This window comes from Macaca thibetana, chromosome 4, assembly GCF_024542745.1.
Source record: "Macaca thibetana thibetana isolate TM-01 chromosome 4, ASM2454274v1, whole genome shotgun sequence".
NCBI classification, from domain to species: Eukaryota; Metazoa; Chordata; class Mammalia; order Primates; family Cercopithecidae; genus Macaca; species Macaca thibetana.
In genome coordinates, this window is record NC_065581.1 from 77,053,136 (window position 1) to 77,071,412 (window position 18,277).

General features: G+C 35.7%; 1 protein-coding gene across 11 annotated transcripts in view; it reads right to left on the reverse strand.

Annotated features, from left to right (window-relative positions):
* HMGN3 (high mobility group nucleosomal binding domain 3) overlaps positions 1-18,277 on the reverse strand; it is a 1,231,743-nt gene that overhangs the window by 632,814 nt on the left and 580,652 nt on the right. The window contains exon 1 of one of the 11 annotated variants that reach the window (XM_050789645.1): positions 6,171-6,174. The exons of the other annotated variants lie outside the window; for them this stretch is intronic. The gene's annotated coding sequence lies outside the window, so the exon portion shown is untranslated. Of the gene's footprint in view, positions 1-6,170; positions 6,175-18,277 lie in introns of those variants that run through there. 11 annotated transcript variants of the gene reach the window in all.

Below are 18,277 nucleotides of genomic sequence, written 5' to 3' on the forward strand. Positions count from 1 at the left end.
GTGCGTGTGTATTGTGTATACATATATACACACACACACAAAATACATATACATAAGAGAAATATAATCTAATATACTATATGTTATACTATGTATAATACATAAAAGAGAAAAAATATATTTTTATAAAAGAAAAAACTAAACACCAGCTCCACAGTAAAATTAATAGTACTTGGAACAAATTCTGGCGAATCATAAAAATATTAGTGTAGTATGCTGAAACAAAGAAATCATACAGATAAAGAGATAGTTATTTTGATACTTAATATATTAAGAATTAAAACTAAACATAACCCAAATATTAATATACCACTATACTCCTAACCCACATAATTATGTAAAATGTTTTCTTAGAATGAGGTATAAAAAAGTTCATATTTTTTATTTATTCCTTGGAAGTATTAGTAGGAGATTATTAAATAATGGTACAAACACATGCTCAATTATTATATAACTATTCATAGTCATATTTTACATGAATATTTAATATGGGAAGATGTTGACTCTAATGAATCTATAAAATCATATGCACAGTATGATCACAATTTAAAAAAAATTATATATAAATGTTGCAAATATAATAAAGCAAGCCTACAATATTTGAAGTTGCAGACCTTGGCTCTGACATTAAAGGTAATTTTTGCTTTGTACTGTTCTGAATTTTCTGTTTCTACAACTATTATTACACTATATAATAAAAAGCTATCATTAATTATGATTGCTATAATTTAACAGTTTGGGGGATTTTTGAGAGAGGGTCTTACTCTGTCACCCAGGCTGGAGTGCAGTGGCATGATCATGATTCACTGCAGCCTTGACTTCCCTGGGTTCAGGAGATCTTCCCACTTCACCCTCCTGAGTAACTGGGACTATAGATGCACACCACCATGCCTGGATAATTTTTGTATTTTTTGCAAATATAGAGTCTCACTATGTTGCCCAGGCTGATCTCAAACTCCTGGGCCCAGTGATCCGCTCAGCATGGCCTCCCAAAGTACTGGGATTATAGGCGTGAGTTCCTGTACCCAACCAATTGAACAGTTTTTATTATTCAAGCCTAGAAAGCATTCACACTTATTTTTATATACGAAGCTACATTTTTATCATTTGACATCTCAAATAATTGATGTTTCTTTAAGTTTTACAAAATCTGAATGAAATGCAACAAGTCACCATCAATAAATGGCATTTTCTAACAGTTAATGACAACATGAACAACTCTGCAGATAATACAAAAACTCTTCTTGGTTAGAAGCGAGTTGCAATTTTCATGCAGAAAATACATCTTTCCAATGCTGAACATCAAAATAAGCTTGTCTTCCTGGTGTACCTTGCCTCTGGCAGACAGAAGAAGGAAACTACCAGATTGCCAAGTAACAGGGAAATACCGGGAGTAGTTAACCTTCGTAGCATATGTCATAAATCATGATATTAATGGAAAGGAATAAAATAAGAAGAAGATATAGAGAAAATGGTCTAGACTCATATGGCATGAAGATAAATACCTGCACTAAATTATACAATATCTCAGTACCCAGAACATACCCAGTAGCAAATGGTCTTCATCAGTTGTATGAATGATGTCAATAGGCTAAACAATGTTATTTTTAATAAGGAAATGTCACGTATTTTGGTATCTGTTTGAAACCCAGTTGATCCGCATGTGGAACATTAAAAAAAATTCCTAGTTAATACTAAGCCCTCATTTTAACATTAATTATAAATGCATTAATATGTAAACTTTAGTAAGTCCGTTAAGCAATAAATTTTAAGATCCTCTGGGTTCATTTCAAGTTTTTAAAAAATAAGCACGGGCTATCTTTCTCTCATTCTTTATTTATAAAAAGATCATCTAAGAGTTGTAAACCAATCAGTGTTTGCCCGTAGGTTTTTATTTCTCTGCTACCATTTGTTCATATATGTGCACTCTGTTTTTGTTTTTCTCTTTAATGGTCTCTGTATGTTCCATTTGTTTTCCCCTTTAGGACTGGTTTTGTCCAATGGATATCTCAGAGACAATTCTGACTCAGCAGGCCTCTGAGTCAGAATTCTGAGGGACTGCAGAAGATAAGAGAATGGCTATTTAGACAGGCTTCAAACACAGATAACATGCGCAACTTTGAGGATCCACTTGGCACCATGCTGAAGTAAAATCATAAGGCCAGAGAAAGCAAAAGTAATCACACAGCTTCAGGCTGTAGGCCACCAACACTGCCCTTTCTTGCTCCCACCGTCCCAGGCTTTATCTAGGATCCAGGATCAATGGCAAAAGACTAGGTAACATTGGACTTAATTATATCTTCACACTCATTTTCCAACCCTTTGGGAAAAGGGCTCTAGCCGTAGAAATAAGTCTGTCAATTGGAAATACTGGTGCTGACCCTCCAGGATTTATTAGTTCAGTGATGAACATTAGTAACTGGCATGACTTCTGCGGTGCTGGAGGGAGAAGAGGAGACACATACACTCATTAGGAGCCCCAGTACTCCTTATACCCAGCCTGTGGTTACTAAACTGTCTGAAACTAAGGGAAGTGATTGTCCTGGGGAAATAGTAAGTATCTGTGTCCAACCAAAATCTCAGTCAGACAGAAGACAACTCTTAGGAAGATGGTGTTTGTACTAGTTTTCAGCTTTGTTTGGGAAAATGTTCATAAACTTTTATAAATGTCTGCATTGACCAACGTTTCTTCTAGGCTGAGGCAGAAGAATCACTTGAGCCTGGGAGGCGGAGGTTGCAGTGAGACAAGATTGCACCATTGCTCTCCTGCTCTCCAGCCTGGGCGACAAGACAACTCCTTTTTTGAGACAACTGCGTCTCAAAAAAAAAAAAAAAAGAAGAAAGAAAGAAAAGAAAAGAAAAAATAAGATTGATCTCTAAAATTTTTTTCTTTCAATTTCATTTTAAACTTTCTTGTGTTTTATTTTTAATTTGAAATTTAGAATTACCGTGAAGAAAAAATATCTCTGTTCAGACTTCAAATACTAGGACAGTAATGCCACTTACTTCGTTAAGACCAGGATATTTTAACCTCACAGCAAAACCAGCAAAGAACCAACAGATTTGCTATGTATGGTCCCTATTGATATCAATGCCTTTTTATACTTGAAGAGTCATCAATCATCTTCGGCCTAGAAAAAGTGAAGAAAGGAAAAAAAGGTCCTGAAGAAATGGTTAAAAAGATTGTTCAAGGCAAAATATGTATTTAAAAAATACAGGGTTATGGAGAGTTTTACTGAACTCCATGAACTTGGGAACTGGCAAACCATTTTTACTTCTGCATAAGGCACATTCAGGGAATAAATTAGACATTTGTTGAGAAGCTGCAAGACAGGTTAATTAACTTTCTTTTATAGAACAAAAGGCTACCATTTGATGTGAAATCCTCAGGAGGCTATTCTGAACTGAGTGATTCAGGCAGTAATATTTATTCCGTTTGAATTCCATTTGAGTTTATTGATTCCTTCATCTAAGAAATAAACAATCAAGAAAAAACATGAAGCAGCTGTAGAGACAGCAACCAGGGTTTTCCAGGCTTTACTCTAAATCACAAGAAAGGATATGGTCTAAATTGCTTCCATTCATATATGCTTCTAGGCTGTTCCTTATGTGAAAAATTACTTACCTTCCAACTTCTTCTTTCATTAAGCTAAGATGGAAGCCTAGTAGCTAGCAATAAAGAACATTGCACTAAACAATTGGAAAAAGATCTTTCCTAGGAGACTAACTAAATGAAAATATGTTGGATTTTATCATCAGCATGAGTTGAGAATGATGTTCTTTTTATCTATGAGATGGTTTTTTGGGGCTATGCAGACCTGGAGTGCCAGCACTTGCTGGAAATCATAGCTGTAGGGAAGACAGCTATGATTAATGATTCCACAGCGCCCCAGGTATATGGCACATAAAGTTCATTTGCATTTCCGTTTACATAACAAAATATACCTAGTAATAAACAATGCCTTCAACCTTGATTTTTTCCTAAACTAATCCTATTCATTAATCAAACTAAACCATTATTCTAAGCCCCAAAAGCTTAATATACTGCAAAACATTGCCAGATACAGTGAGGAAGAGTTGATTTGTGATTGTGGTGATAAAAAGAAGAATGGGCTTTTGTTTCCTTTATTTTTTCCAAAGCTTGCTGTTTAAAACACACCTAAAATTCATAATTTAAAACCTTCAGTTTCTTCAGCGAGTGATATCTGTTTGTCACTCAAATAGCTGCCGCTTGCAAAGGGCCACACATCATAGAAACTGTAGAGCAAAGCCAGTGTTTCCATTTATAAACATGTGAAGACAGATGAGGGGCTAGGAGTCCACCCGGGAATAGAATAACCTAGCATAGAACACGTAAAAAATCTCACTCTGGCTGCAGCCCAAAGGTCTCTGAAATCTTCAATCACATTTTCTTGGCTGACTCATACACTGCAGCATGTTGCCATCATGTTACATATATTTACTCTCTCCTAAATTTTAATTTATCACTTTACCCTAGGAACTGTTCCTTGTAGTATAAAAAATTTACAGTAATCCAATTAATTATCCAGCCATTTTAAGATCCATTGACTTTGACAACATGTATAAACAACCCTAAATATTTTTTATCTCTTAGTCTAGTGATTCCACTTTTAGTAATCTCTCCTAAGATAATAACTGAATATAAGGTTAAATAAGTTTGTGTGTGTGTGTGTGTGTCAGGATGTTTATCAAAACATTATATTATAGAAAAAAAACAAAAATACAATAATAGAGACATTTTTAAATTTTTTCAAATCATTTAAAAAATAAAATTTAAAACAATTACATGATAAGATATTAAATCCTCACTAAAAATAATGTTTTAGAAGCTATTTGGGAAAAGTTTTGTTTTCATTTTAATTATAAAAATTCAGACTAAAACAGAATGTTACAAAATTTACTATACATGAAATTTAATATACTTGTGATAAATTTGCAAGCAGCATGCATTTTTTTTTTTTTAAATCAAAGGAAATACATCAAAATAGTAAACTTGGTTATTCTTGAGTGGTTAATTCTGAATGATTTAAACAATTTTCTTCTATTCACTACTTTCTAAGTTTTTTTCATTTATTAATGATCAGAAAAAAGATATAAAGTCAGTAAGTATAATTATAGAATGCAAATACTTTTTATGTGATTATCACATGCTTTATGCAGTCTACTATTTACAAGACTATATGAAAGATTTTTATTCTTTTTATTTTACTAAGAAGAAAACTAAACTGTTTCCAGGCTTTTAATTTCCCTAGTATAGCTTCAAGTTTCTCACCCAGGAGGGAGTTAAAGGTAATATATTGCCATCTAGATTTGAATGGCCATCAAAGAAAAATATAGCTAGAGCTAAATTTAAAAATTAAGACACATTAGAAATGTATTACATCTCAGCAAACTAGGAGTAGAGAGAAACTTTCTCAACTTGATAGGAACATCTACAAACTCTAACATCATATTTAATAGTGTAAAACTAGAAGCTTTAGTGCTAACATCAGAAAGAAGGTAAGCATGTCCCCTCTCGCCATTCCTTTTTAACATCATAATGGATGCACTAGCTAATGCAATAAGACAAGAAAAGGAAATAAAAAGTATACAGACTGGGAGCTGGGCATGGTGGCTCACGCCTGTAATCCCAGCACTTTGTGGGGCTGAGGTGGGCAGATCATGAGGTCAGGAGATTGAGACCATCCTGGCTAACACAGTAAAACCCCATCTCTACTAAAAATACAAAAAAAAAAAAAAAAAAATTAGCCTGGCGCAGTGGCAGGTGCCTGTAGTCCCAGCTACTTGGAAGACTGAGGCAGGAGAACAGCGTAAACCCGGGAGGCAGAGCTTGTAGTGAGCTGAGATCGCACCACTGCACTCCAGCCTCGGTAACAGAGCGAGACTCCATCTCAATAAAAAAATAAACAAAGCAAACAAACAAAAACATAAAACAAAAACAAAAAAACACACAAAAGTATACAGACTGGGAAGGAAGATATAAAGCTGTCTTTATCCACAGATGACATCTTTGTCTATGTAGAAAATCTGAAAGAATCAACAAAAAAACTAATAAGTAAATATAGCAAGTTTTCGGGATATGAGGTTGTTATACAAAAGTCAATTGTTGTCCCAACAACAAACAGGTAGAATTTGAAATTAAAAACATACCCCCACTTATATTAACATCCTGGACAATGAAATACTCAGGTATAAACCTAATAAAAATTCATAAGATTTCTACAAGAAAAACTACAAAGCTCTGATTAAGAAATCAAAGAAGAACTAACCAAGTGAGATATTTTATATTCATGGATAGACTCAATTTGACAAAATTGATGTTTGTAATTGTGCCATTACTTTTAATGGCAAAAACCACAAATATTTTTGCACCAACCTAATAGACTTTTTAGGTACAACACCAAAGGCACAATCCATGAAAGGAAGAATTGATAAGCCAAACTTTGTAAAAATTAAATAAATTTTTCTGCTCTGCAAAAGACACTGTCAAAAGAATGAGAACACAAGCCACAGACTGGGAGAAATTATTTGTAAAGGTGTATCTGATTAAAAACTGATATCCAAAATATACAAAGAACTTTTAAAACTCAAGAATAAGAAAATGAACATCTTCATTAAAAAATGGGTCAAAGACCTTAATAGACACCTAACCAAAGATACACAGCAAATAAACATGAAAATCTGCTTCATATCATATGTCATCAGGAAAATGCAAATTAGCCGGGCGCGGTGGCTCAAGCCTGTAATCCCAGCACTTTGGGAGGCCGAGACGGGCGGATCACAAGGTCAGGAGATCGAGACCATCCTGGCGAACCCGGTGAAACCCCGTCTCTACTAAAAAATACAAAAAACTAGCCAGGAGAGGTGGCGGGCGCCTGTAGTCCCAGCTACTCGGGAGGCTGAGGCAGGAGAATGGCGTGAACCCGGGAGGCGGAGCTTGCAGTGAGCTGAGATCCGGCCACTGCACTCCAGCCTGGGTGACAGAGCGAGACCCCGTCTCAAAAAAAAAAAAAAGAAAATGCAAATTAAAACAAGAATGAAATACCACTACATACCTATTATAATGGCCAAAATCTAGAACATTGACAATACCAAATACTGACAAGGAAGTAGAACAACTGGAACTCTCATTCATTGCTTACAGGAATGAAGACTGGTACAGACACTACAGAGGTCAGTTTATCAGTTTCTTACAAAACTAAACAATACACTAACTGTATAATCTAGTGATCACACTTCTTGATATTTACTCAAGGGAGTTGAAAACTTAGGTCCACACAAAAACCTGAACGTGAATGTCTTCATCAGCTTTATTAATAAATGCCAAAACTTGGAAGCAACCAAGATGTTCTTCAGTAGGTGAATGGATATACTGTGGTACATGTAGACAACTGAATATTATTCAGTGACAAAGAGAAATGTGGGAAATGTGTATCTTCAGTTCAATTTTGCCGTGAGCCTAAAGCTGCTCTAAAAGTTAAAGCCTATTTAAAAAAACTGTTGCAAAATAGCAAAGTAATTAATAACTTCTCATCCTGAGAAGCAATTTTTAATCTGATGAAATGAAGGAAAGAAGCAACACATGCTAATATATTCATGTTTTTAAAGAGTTCATATAGTCCTCAACTCTCATAGTCCTCATCTCTAATAACTCCTACGTTATCACACAACCAATGGCAAATGTTTTCCCATAGCAGATTACAATTGCCCAGAACATATTGCATTGGTTGAAGAAATTAACAAATTATTTTTATTTGGAAAAAATTTTAAATGACTCATAATTTTTGGTAACAATTTTGCACCATTACCAAGTGTTCAGTGTGTCACATCCAGTGTAGAATCCATATTAGTGGAATAGTATATGGTGTTTAGTTTACCACTTCATTTTGCACATACTCATTATTTCAATTATTTTTTTGGAAAGTGTTTTGGGAAGTAAGTCACATTTGTTTTTTCACTTTCACATTTTTCCAAGTCTTTGTACAACAATGGATTAACTTCCATAATTAGATGATTCCTGTAACATTTATACCATTTAAAAACCTCACTGTTGATCATGACTCTGAAGGGTAACATTTTTCACTTAAAACTTAACTATAAATATCTTTTAGCACTCCAGAGATAATACTGAATTGCCTTTGTTCTTTAAGACACTGATCCAGTGTGTTTGTGTTACGTATACAGTTGGTCCCTCTTATCTATGAGTTCTCTATCAGTGGATTCAACCAACTACAGATCAAACATATTTTAAAGATAGAAAAAATAGTTATGTCTGCATTGAACATGTACAAACATTTTTTTCTTGTCATTATTTGCTAAACATAGTATAACAACTATTTGCACAATATTTACACTGCATTAGATATTATAAGTAATCTAGGGATGATTTAAAGTATACCAGAGGATGTACATTGGCTATATGCAAATATTATGCTATTTTATGTGGGGACTTGAGTATCCATGGATTTTGGTATCCATAGGGAGTCATGGAGTGAACATCCCATGGATACCGAGGGATGACTGTAATACAAGTAAGCACAGCTTCCTTGTACTCCGTGTAGTCTTTGCGACTAAGAAATCCCCAAATACTGTCTTTCAGCCTGAACACTCACCTTATGTAAGCTGTGTCTGTCTCATTGAAAGCAGTTTACAATTAATGCAACCTTTAGTGTTGGTCTAAGCTAGTTGAGATCTCAACATAATCTAACCATTTACAGTTTTTTCACATCTGTTTGTAATTCATCTTTTTGTTTATTGTACATTCACTTTAGTTCTCTGCACATACTATTGGGATCACAATTTTGAAAAAAGCGATCATTCATTTAACAATGTTGAGTAAAATTATTGCCTTCTGTAGCTGAACATGATGAAAGAAAACATGATACTTAACAAAATCAAGTATTCATCAAAGTGGAGCTGCTGCTGACCATCTGGAGTGTTCAATTGAACTTAAAATTTTTCTTTTTTGTTTCACTTTCTTTCATTTTTTTTGTTTTCCTTTTGAAAGTGTTCTAATTCTCATAAAAACATTTACCTTTTCAGTTGTAATGTTTATTACCTCTTTGGGCTATTTTTTTCAATGTTTATTTATTTATTTATTTTATTATACTTTATGTTCTAGGGTACATATGCACAACATGCAGGCTTGTTACATATGTATACATGTGCCATGTTGGTGTGCTGCACCCATTAACTCTTCATTTACATTAGGTGTATCTGCTAATGCTATCCCTCCCCCCTTCCCCCACCCCACAACAGGGCCTGGTGTGTGATGTTTCCCTTCCTGTGTCCAAGTGTTCTCATTGTTCAATTCCCACCTATGAGTGAGAACATGCAGTGTTTGGTTTTCTGTTCTTGCGATAGTTTGCTGAGAATGATGGTTTCCAGCTGAATCCATGTCCCTGCAAAGGACACAAACTCATCCTTTTTTTATGGCTACATAGTATTCCATGGTGTATATGTGCCACATTTTCTTAATCCTTTTTCTTTATCTCATGACTTTGCCCGTGAAAGATTTCAGTTTCCTTGTGATACAACAGATGTTTGAGATTTTAAAGCTGCTGCAGGACTTCTTTCTTCTGAATAGGTTTTTAGCTTTTGGTAGGATACTTCTCTTCATCTTATTTAGATTTTGATAATTCCAATAATTTTGGGAAAACATACAAAATTAATCTGAATATAAGATGCACAGAAGCACAATTCAAATAAATTTTAAAAATGCTCCTACATTGTATAGGGCTACATAAACTAGTAATCAAATTACTCCTATAGTACATACATTGACTTGTTTATGGATAACTGTAGGGATTTTTATCATGGGAATATTCTTTTATTCAGGCCATTTTACTACCTTAGGGGCAATTCATGTGCAGTTTTGCTGTATCAGTTGGTTTTGCTATATCAGTGTCAATATTGTGTGCTTTTTCATCTGAAATTACTGTTGGGATGAGATGCATTCAGGCTAGTATATGATCTCATATAATGGGATGCATAAAACTTCACACACAGCCATTTTAGATGCATGTGGTGCTGCTATAGTTTTGCTCTATAAACACAAGCATTCTTATAAATCCTCTCTTGCATGACTCCTATCAAAAAAGGAAAAAATGTATAGAGTATTTAAAATGATGTATTCTAAATTATTTAGTTTATTCCTGTTAGAACATCCACTTTGATTAAGCATTGTGGAAAACCCAATCCTCGAATTTTGCGTATCTGTTAATTGGAAGAAATTTCAGTAGACTAGTTCCAGGTCTGCACATCCCAAGCTATGTTTTCCTGAACAACCCGCATAGTTCTAGGGCTAGGTAGATACTGCGTGTTCACATTGAAACATAATCTCTGGACCCATACACTTCATGTTTCATGTTGGATGCGTCAGCACCATGAACAGTAGTGGTATTCTTGAAAGTCATTCCTATACCTAGACAACTAACAATAAATAACAATGCCAAAAATAACCATGAGCTTTATATGCCCTATTAAACAAAAAATAAATGCTTCCCTAGGTCACCTCTCTTTGTTGGTATCACCCCAAATCCATGCTATTCTAAAGACCCTGACACCCAAGAGCAAGTATGACAAAGAAAGAATTGCAGTGGAAAGAGACAATTGTCTCAACTAGTGAAAATATCTTACTTTGGTATATTTTACAAAAAATATATGATTATGTGAACACATTTCTGGGTTCCTTCTCAGGCCCTTGGAAATAGTCCATGGAAGTAAAGAGCTCTGAAGTTTAATTAGTTTCACAGTAAATCCGCTTCTACAAACCACCAGCAAGATATATCACAGTTAATTACAGTTTATTGATTACTCTTGACATATTGCTGCTGATAATATATAACTATCAGAGAATTAATGGTTTAATTACACAATTTAATAATTGTGTCAATTCTTAATTATGTAATTATATGATATGATATAGGTATTAATAATACATTAATTACAATGGCTTACACATTTATAGCACTAATTATGTAGCAGGTGCTTTGCCAGAGTTATTTAATCTTCACATCAACACTATGAGGTATACTATTATCCCCATTTTAGAGGTTGAGGTAAACAGAGGCACAGAAAGGACATGTGATTTGCTCTAGGTCACTCACATTTTAGTAGCGGATCGAAAACAATGCCTATATGGAATTCTAAGACAGGCATCCCAAATGCCTCTCTGGCCAGGCAAGTAGGATAAATGGGTGAAGTCTTTGGGTATAATCACACTAGGCATCCATTTTGAGACTGAGGAAACCGGAAAACTCTCTTAAATTGAAGGACTCAAGCCCCATTTAAAGGTCATTACTGAGAGGCAGTGGGTTGTGGCCCTGTAGAAATACTGGCCCAAATTGTCTGATTTTTCATAGAAAAATCCATAGAAATATGGATTTTTTGGTACATACTCTCCTAATTTAAAAATATTTAATTAAGTCAGGTAGCGCGTGGTGGCTCATGCCTGTAATCCTAGCACTTTGGAAGGCCGAGGCAGGCAGATCCCTTGAGGCCAGGAGTTTAAGACCAACCTGGCCAACATGGCGAAACCATGTCTCTACTAACAATACAAAAAATTAGCCCAGCGTGGTGGCGGCACCTGTAATCCCAGCTGCTCGGGAAACTGAGACAGGAGAATCACTTGAACCCGGGAGGTGGAGGTTGCAGTGAGCTGAGATGCGTCACTTCACTCCAGACTTGGGAAAAGAGCGACAGAGAGAGACCTTGTCTCAAAAAACTAACACAAAATAAAATAATATATTTAATTAATTCAAAAAGAAAACAACTGGCAGGTGAAACAAAAGAGCTGGTGATTCTAGTTTCCAGCCCCTGCTTGTGGGCCAGGACTGCTCAGCCACAATCAGATCTTTGAAAAACTGCGAAGTTTAATTTGTATCTTTACACCCTGTTTTCCATTCTGATTCCAAGTTTCGTGTTTGCTGTTTTAGCTGGTAACAAATGACCTAGCATTATGTTTGTCCCAGGGCAGGTGTTTAATAATTGATTGTTACTGAATACATGAAATCAGGTTACTAGTATTCCCTAAGTCAGAAGCAGGGCTTGAGCTCTCTAATTGGGTTGCTTTTTTTTGAGAAAAATTAATAATATAACAACATTTAACAGTTTATTGCAGGTAAAATTCAGGTGGTGCAATCTATCTTTAGAAATATATATATATATATATGTATGGTGGCTCACACCTATAATCCCAACACTTTGGGAGGCGGAGGTGGGAGGATTGCTTGAGCCCAAGAGTTCAAGACAGCCTGAGCAACACAGTGAGACCCTGGCTCTACAAAAAAAAAAAAAATTAAAAAATTAGACAAGTGTGGTGGCTCACACCCATAGTCCCAGTTACTTGGGAGGCTCCTGATATCCTCCTGGGGTCACCTGAGCCCAGGAGGTCGAGGCTGCAGTGAGCCATGATTGTGCCACTGCACTCCAGCCTGGGAGGCAGAGTGAGACCCTGCATCAAAACAAAAATACAAACTATATATATTAAAATAAAAACTTTATTTATATATGCACACACAAATATATACATATACACACACATATATACATACACACGTATATACATATATATACACACACACATAAATATATAAAGCTGGAAACCATCATTCTCAGCAAACTATCGCAAGAACAGAAAACCAAACACCGCATGTTCTCACTCATAGGTGGGAACTGAACAATGAGAACACTTGGACACAGGAAGGGGAACATCACATACCCGGGCCTGTTGTGGGATAGGGGGAGGGGGAAAGGATAGCATTAGGAGATACACCTAATGTAAATGACGAGTTAATGGGTGCAGCACACCAACATGGCACATGTATACATGTGTAACAAGCCTGCACATTGTGCACATGTACCCTAGAACATAAATTATAATAAAAAATAAAATAAAATAAAGACAAAGTCCTATACATGGCAAAAATATAAAAAAGGAATTTTCAAAAAATGTGCTGGAAAAAAATAAATAAAAAAAAGAAGGACATAAAATGAGATCAAAGTCTGTAATTGCCACAAATGTTTCGAGTTCGAAATATTGCTGTCCCACTTTAATCTCAGCTGTATGAAATACATAATTGCTTTTTAAAAGCACATAGCCAGTCAATTCAATAGGATCGCAGAACAACCTTTGCCCCAGTAATCTTGCAGTCCAGAAATCAGTGTTGCTAGTAGCAAAACTCATAAATACAACTAATATTCATGTTGTAGAGAGCTGTAAATTACTGTAAGCCTAGTAAATTCATTACGTTGATGACTTCCATTATCTTCATTTTATGTATTTTATTTTTCTTTTAAAACTTTGTTTATGGCCGGGCGCGGTGGCTCAAGCCTGTAATCCCAGCACTTTGGGAGGCCGAGATGGGCGGATCACGAGGTCAGGAGATCGAGACCTTCCTGGCTAACATGGTGAAACCCCGTCTCTACTTAAAAAAAAAAAAAAAAAAATTGTTTATATGTTTCGTACTTTGATGACCAAAAGATATACACTTACATGTCAAATGGCTGAAACTGTTGTTTCCAGGAATTTCAGTAAGATGATTTTACTATTATCTGCCTGATCTGATTTTTGAGTTCATTTGATTCCTGCATATTGCTAAAGTTCATAAATATTGTGCCTAAAGCCAGCCTTTCAGATGTGGAGAACAGAGAAAGGCTCACCGGCTCTCCATCCCCAGTCTCTCCTGCGCCCAGTGGCCTCTGTCTCTGCTCCTGTCATCTGCATTTGGGTCTGTTATATTTCTTCAGTTCAAGCATGTGATTAGGCACTTCTGGAGCTTTGCCAGAGAATGCAGGAGTTTCTGCCTTCCGGTGTCTCATCCCCTAAGGCAGAAAACTCAATCTATTTAGAGAGCTGTTAATTAAGTGAACTACATTTGGCCAGGAATTTATGAGCAGAGAAAATAGGAATGTAAATGACAAGTGTGTCTTTAAAAAAGACCGAGTAAGCTATATGTAAACTTAAAAAAATAAAGCAACCTAACCAAAAGAATCTCTTGGAAAGGGGTTTTCCTCTATTCTAGTTTGGTTTTTCTCCTTAAGCAAATTTGAGAGCACACACTTGCTTTACAGTGATATCAGCCTCATCCCAAATATGCTTGTAAACTTGGGCAAAATGCAGAGAACTGAGAGGAATGTAAATAATGTATGTTCTCTCTTCAGGGCTGTTCAAGGAAATGCTGTTTACTTAGAAATAGAATTTTTGAAAGTATGTCTGCCATCTGTAGCGCAGATGATGATGAGTGTGGCAATGAATTAAACATTGAGAAATAAAATCTAATGGTTGTTTCTGTTTTTAAGGATGAGGCAACTGAAAAACGGCTTCATTACTCTTAATGCACAAAATAGCTGGAATTTGTTTATGTGCCATGTATCCATAACTTAGAAGATATATAAGGAAAGGCATGATGATTGCGGATTTTTGAGAGTGTGTCTTGGCACAATTTCTGTATAGATTATCATGCATGAATATGCTAAGACACAGGAACAGTGCCAGAAATTTGAAAGCATTATCATCATCATCATTACTTGCTTTTTAAAGAGGACTCATGCTCCAAGATAGAGTCACCATTTCATGTGTTCCTGCTCACATGCATGAATCTACATCTATCAATTAGTTCATCATGAAAATTACCATTTTTATCCAGCATTTATAAAGAACTTAGACAAATTTACAAGAAAAAAAAAACATTAAAAAGTGGGCAAAGGACATGAACAGCCAATTCTCAAAAGAAGACATAGAAGCAGTCATGATTCTGGGCATGATTCTTTACTGAGTGAGATGCAAACAAAGCAAAACAAAAAACCAGCACTTCCCATGAAGAGTAGACAGTCTGAAGCATATATAGAAAAGGGTGATGAAAATATTCAATACATTTGTAATATAGCCACAAAATCAAGGCACCATGGAAGTATTTTGGTGTGGCTTAAAAAAACAAGAGCAAATTTGGTGTAGTGGTGGAGCAATGTTGGTGGAATCATCACCTCTCATCCAAAGTCAAGAGACAATTTTGGAATGAAGTGTAATTTCAAAGGTTTCTGCAATCGAGAAGGTTGAGAAGGAGGCACACATAACAGAAAATACAGTTAGACAGAAAATGAGGGACAGAAATCAAGTTGGATTGTGGGGGTAGTGAGGCACAGAAGTAGCCTATGGTACCAAATACAAAATACTAAGTTGAAACAGGCTATTCACCTGCAGCTCAAGATATGTAGTAAGGATTTAGAGAATTAAAGAATGTCCCAACCTTCTTTCTGATCTCACTCCCCTTTCTTACAAACTTTTGTACTTCTCTGCTATTAACCAAAATGACTAGTTGTTTTAATTAAACAGCACATATTTGTGGTGGAGAATGCTAGCAAAGAACTGGTTAAAGTGGTCCTGCATGGGGTCTACGCTAGAGGGGGAAGGTTTGAGTACGGAATACAGATTGGAAGAGTCTTATTGAGTGGTGTGCTGGAGTCAACTCCTACAGTATTATAAGAGGAAATGGTGAAAATCTCAGGAATTTCACAAGCCAATTGTTACATACATCTATGATTTAAAAATATATTAAACTTGCAATTAAATTATATTAAAAACAAAAGTCATAAATACTCTTATTCCTTCACTTCTTATTTTTGCTACATTTTACTATTATCTATACTCTTGATGCAAATTTCTCATATTGTAACTATCTAATAAAAATGCTATTGAATGATGTGCTACCGACCATCTCTTTTCAATGCTGTGCTCAATGACAACACGCTGATAGCATGAAATCAGCTATATCAATAAAAATTTTCCAGGACGTCACTGGAGCTAGCTACAACATGCCATCTTCAAGAATAGTTCTGCTGTTTACATCAGAGATGATTTTAAAGGCAAAATAAAATCCCATTAAAAAGTAGATGTGAGAAATCTATGAGTATAAAAGAAGTACCCAAGCTAACATTTCTCTCATTTTGCTGTCTGTGCTTTTTGACTATTCAAGTATTCATTCAACAGTGTTTGTTGAGCATGTTCTACCACCATGCTAGACTCTCTAGATACAGTGAAGTATATGATGCAGTACCTGCCCTCAGGGAGCCTATAGCCTAATACCCTACTCCAGGAGTAATGGATGAGTACAATACAGATTGACACAGGAGGGAAGCACAGGTGCATGGGAACATGGAGAAGACAAACAAGTGTTGAGACAAGTGTGGGACTAACACCATAAACAATACATTCTGTGCCAGCAAAAATAGGTTGGGGAATCTTATAGAAAGAAAGCATTAAAATGTACATGGTCCTTTAACTCTTAACATGCTTTGGAGAAGTTTGGGTTATACTCTAGGAGAAGGACTCCCATACCTCTATAGCTGGATGAAGTTGAGAGGGACAGGTGGCACCTACCAATTGCAAGATAATGGAAGCTGGGAGGCTTTGCAATCTGAGGAATGGCCTTACTAGTGAGATGAGCATCCTGGTATTGGTAGTTTGCCCATTTCAGTTAGCCACTGTGCAGTTCTTCCTGGGAGCAGCTTCATGCTAGGCTATCTGAGGACATCTGTTCCTTTTCATTCAACCAGACTGACAGTGTTTGGACAAAGAGGAAGGAAGTGTATTAAAAAATAAGGAGGCGTAATCTGTGTCTTGAAGTGGGTAAAGTTAGAAGGAGGATCAAGACAAAAGCCATGCCCAGGTAACAACTACCTTGATTTCATGATTAATCCTCATTCAAAGAGCTATTTCTGGGATGTTTAGAAATAAACTTGAAAGATAGAAAAGAAAGGAGATAAGATAGTTTAGGGAAGGGATGAGAAACATTATCACTCAGTTGCTGATAAGATTTTCAGCTGGTGCTTCAGACTGGGCCTGGAACTCTGAAATGGTGATTAAATTCTGATCCAACACCTAGACAAATACTTCTAACAAAAGGTAACTGAGAAGTAAATTGAAATGACATTATTAGAAATAAGTGTCTAAGTATAATAATTTGCATTTCTTTGCTTGAAAGGAGAAAGTTCATTATCTATATTCATTGCCTTTGAAACTGCTAAATAGAATCCTATACTTCTTCATGCCGAATTGAAGCCTGTAGTTATCAAAATGCTGACAAGTTGAGTTATGGCTATTTTCAGGGACCATGCAGAGAGTTTCCCATTAATAATATTCACTGTGTACATTGATAGAAGAGAATTATTTAGAGCTATCAAATGTGTTGTTATAATTTATCCTAAATGCCCTGAAGAAGACTTTTTTGACTTACAGAAAGAAAAAAAATTTGCAGGGGGGGTTGACAAATGGCAAAATATCATTGCCTATAATAAATGGGAAAATGTAGCAATGCAGTTCTATGATAATTCAGTTAAAATCTACCACTCTCTCTTTTTGTTTTTCAGCAAGGTTTATCGTTCTTACGTCTCAGAAAATATGAGGTAAGTCAGAAGACCAGAACTCACATGAAGAAATTTGTTTTAAATGCTGATTTATCATGTGGGCTTAAAAGTTTATACTGAGAAAAAATTTCGATAATTTTCTTTATTTCACCCTAAAAGTATAAACTACCCACCTGAGGTTACAATAGTGTGTCACATGCCTTTAAGAAAAAAAAAAACATTTTTTAATTTTCTGATTTTAGCTATGAAAGAAATGGCTCAGAGGTAAATATGGGGCTACCACTGTGGAGTATGACAAGTTTTATTTGGCAAATAAGAACCTCAGACTTGCCTCTTGTGGTGGAATTGCCTATATAAATAGTTCTCAAACCTTTTCTATATTTTAATCAGTGAACTATTTTGATAGGTTCAATATAATTTTAGATACATCCCTTCATACGTGATGCTACACAGATATAATTCATACCCCCACAACACACGAAACACACATATATGACCAAGTATGGTGGGGGAAATCATGGTACCGTTAGATGCCACTCACCCATGCAGTTGACGTAGATCATATGGTTCCTATGTGCCAAGTACTGTGCTAGTCACTGGGATAGACACATGAAATTACTTACCTCCTGTCCTTGGGAAAGTATTACTAGTATATAAAGACATAAAAAAGACAAATCACAATATAGTAAGGTAAAAAATCTTGTCAAACATGTGTGGAGAATAATGCAACAGAATTACCCAGAATCGAAGTATTCACCCTTCCCAGGATGAGAGGAAACTTCACAGAGAAACTCACAAAGGAACAGGATTTTGCCAGACAAGGAAGAAGAAAGGGCCTGGAATTAATAGATTTCAAGTCATTCTAAAAAATAAATACTATAGAAACACCATG